This window comes from Bactrocera neohumeralis, unplaced genomic scaffold (assembly GCF_024586455.1).
Source record: "Bactrocera neohumeralis isolate Rockhampton unplaced genomic scaffold, APGP_CSIRO_Bneo_wtdbg2-racon-allhic-juicebox.fasta_v2 cluster11, whole genome shotgun sequence".
Lineage (NCBI taxonomy): Eukaryota > Metazoa > Arthropoda > Insecta > Diptera > Tephritidae > Bactrocera > Bactrocera neohumeralis.
In genome coordinates this window covers 18,329,746-18,333,539 of record NW_026089624.1, presented here as the reverse complement: position 1 = coordinate 18,333,539, position 3,794 = coordinate 18,329,746, and positions in this window count along the sequence as shown.

The following is a 3,794-nucleotide window of genomic DNA, read 5'->3' as shown; positions in this document are numbered from 1 at the left end:
GGGGTGGTTGTGAACCGATTTCACCCATATTTTGTACATGTCATCAGGGTGTTAAGAAAATATTATATACCGAATTTCATTGAAATCGGTCGAGTACTTCCCGAGATATGGTTTTTGGTCCATAAGTGGGCGACGCCACGCCCGTTTTCAATTAAAAAAAAAAAGCCTAAGTGCAGCTTCCCTCTGCAATTTCTTCCGTAAAATTTAGTGTTTCTGACTTTTTTGTTAGTCGGTTAACGCACTTTTAGTGATTTTCAACATAACCTTTGTATGGGAGTTGGGCGAGGTTATTATTCGATTTCTTCCATTTTTGAACTGTATGTGGAAATGCCTGAAGGAAACGACTCTATAGAATTTGGTTGACATAGCTATAGTTGTTTCCGAGATATGTACAAAAAACTTAGTAGGGGGCGGGGCCACACCCACTTTTCCAAAAATCTCCGTCCAAATATGCCCCTCCCTAATGCGATTCTGTGTGCCAAATTTCACTTTAATATCTTTATTTATGGCTTAGTTATGACACTTTATAGGTTTTCGGTTTCCGCCACTTTGTGGGCGTGGCAGAGGGCCGATTTTGCCCATCTTCGAACTTAACCTTCTTATGGAGCCAAAAAATACGTGTACCCAGTTTCATCATGATATCCCAATTTTTACTCAAGTTACAGCTTGCACGGACGGACGGACGGACAGACGGACAGACAGACATCCGGATTTCAACTCTACTCGTCACCCTGATCACTTTGGTATATATCCCTATATCTGACTCTTTTAGTTTTAACCGTTATGTGAACAAAACTATAATACTCTCCTTAGCAACTTTGTTGCGAGAGTATAAATAATTTAAATGGAAGCCAAAATCTCTAATTATTCAAAACAATATGTATTCATAAGAACACAAACTGCGTTTTTTTGTTGAGTACGCGAGGTATATGATTCATATTGGTTGTAAAACGGTTAAACGATTGCTTATGTTGCTCACTTCAATATCTTGTTACATATGGTATTTACTAATATGAGTATAAACTCAACCAACAGGAAGACGTATGTACCGCTAATAATTTAAAGTCAGTTGCTAATGTCTATATGTATAATGAAAGTGGTCGCTGTAAATACATATATGTACATATGTATATCGAAATTGGACTATAATTCGATATAATCTCGCAACTATATAAAATCACAGTAATATATGTATTTATTTTTTTTAATATTAAACTGAAAAAAATCCCATAAACTAGGACACAAATTGGAAGAAAAATGTGAGATTAATCTACATCTATTAACCAAAGCTAGAATATTGTTACCACAAAGTTCTAAAAATACCAGCAATAACACCCACATAAAACAAGTTAGGAAGGGCTAAGTTCGGGTGTCACCGAACATTTTATACTCTCGCACAATAAAGTGATAATCGAGATTTCATTATACGTCCTTTACATATTTTTCAAATACCGTATTTGTGTAAAGTTTTATTCCGCTATCATCATTGATTCCTAATGTAAGTATATATTATACAGAGAAGGCATCAGATAGAAATCAAAATAGCGTTATATTGGAAGAAGGCGTGCTTGTGAACCGATTTCACCCATATTTCGTACATGTCATCAGGTTGTTAAGAAAATATTATATACCGAATTTCATTGAAATCGGTCTAGTAGTTCCTGAGATATGGTTTTTGGTCCATAAGTGGGCGAGGCCACGCCCATTTTCAATTTTTAAAAAAAAGCCTGGGTGCAGCTTCCTTCTGCAATTTCTTCCGTAAAATTTAGTGTTTCTGACGTTTTTTGTTAGTCGGTTAACGCACTTTTAGTGATTTTCAACATAACCTTTGTATGGGAGGTGGGCGTGGTTATTATCTGATTTCTTTCATTTTTGAACTGTATATGAAAATGCCTGAAGAAAACGACTCTGTTGAGTTTGGTTTACATAGCTATAGTAGTTTCCGAGATATGTACAAAAAACTTAGTAGGGGGCGGGGCCACGCCCACTTTTCCAAAAGAAATTGCGTCCAAATATGCCCCTCCCTAATGCGATCCATTGTGCCAAATTTCACTTTAATATCTTTATTTATGGCTTAGTTATGACACTTTATAGGTTTTCGGTTTCCGCCATTTTGTGGGCGTAGCAGTGGGCCGATTTTGCCCATCATCCTTCTTATGGAGCCAAGGAATACGTGTGCCAAGTTTCATCATGATATCTCAATTTTTTCTCAAGTTACAGCTTGCACGGACGGACGGACGGACAGACGGACGGACAGACGGACGGACAGACGGACAGACAGACATCCAGATTTCAACTCTACTCGTCACCCTGATCACTTTGGTATATATAACCCTATATCTGACTCTTTTAGTTTTAGGACTTACAAACAACCGTTATGTGAACAAAACTATAATACTCTCCTTAGCAACATTGTTGCGAGAGTATGAAAATAAATGATTGAAAAAAATGTTGAGAGTTCGCTGCCACGTTGAATTTTTTTCTTTCTGGGCAACATGCAAATACGGCGTTTCCAGGCCATTTTTACACTCTCGCAACAAAGTTGCTAAGGAGAGTATTATCGTTTTGTTCACATAACGGTTAAAACTAAAAGAGTCAGATATAGGGATATATACCAAAGTGATCAGGGTGACGAGTAGAGTTGAAATCCGGATGTCTGTCTGTCCGTCCGTCCGTCCGTCCGTCCGTCCGTGCAGCTGTAACTTGAGTAAAAATAGAGATATCATGATGAAACTTGGTACACGTATTTCTTGGCTCCATAAGAAGGTTAAGTTCGAAGAAGGGCAAAATCGGCCCACTGCCACGCCCACAAAATGGCGAAAACTGAAAACATATGAAGTGTCATAACTAAGCTATAAATAAAGATATTAAAAGTGAAATTTGGCACAAAGGATCGCATTAGGGAGGGGCATATTTGGACGTAATTTTTTTGGAAAAGTGGGCGTGGACCTGCTCCCTACTAAGTTTTTTGTACATATCTCGGAAACTACTATAGCTATGTCAACCAAACTCTATACAGTCGTTTCCATCAGGCATTTCCATATACAGTTCAAAAATGGCAGAGATCGAATAATAATCACGCCCACCTCCCATACAAAGGTTATGTTGAAAATCACTAAAAGTGCGATAACCGACTAACAAAAAACGTCAGAAACACTAAATTTTACGGAAGAAATGGCAGAAGAAAGCTGCACCCAGGCTTTTTTTAAAAATTGAAAATGGGCGTGGCGTCGCCCACTTATGGACCAAAAGCAATATCTCAGGAACTACTCTACTGATTTCAATGAAATTCGGTATATAATATTTTCTTAACACCCTGACGACATGTACGAAATATGGGTGAAATCGGTTCTCAACCACGCCTTCTTCTAATATAACGCTATTTTGAATTCCATCTGATGCCTTCTCTGTATAATATATACATTAGGAACCAATGATGAGAAGTTTCAAAAGGAAACGAATTTTAATTGAAATAGGCGCACATAAAAGCAAAACAAACGGCAGAGTTATGAAAGAAAGCACTAGACGACGCGAAACGCGCGAATTAAACTTTGCATTTAAATAAGTTACACAAAAAATATATTTTTAGCACCAGTAGAGAGCGTTTTTATTATAGTTATCCGCGACTTAACATTCTAACGACTTAGTAAAAAAGACGACGTATGTACGTTGTGACTTCTATTTATAGTGGAGTTTGACTATAGTGATCTGTACTAGCAATTGTGTAGTTCCTGCAATGGAAAAAGTACTGAGTTGTACAACTCGCTTGTATGACTTAACTGCAATGGAAAAGT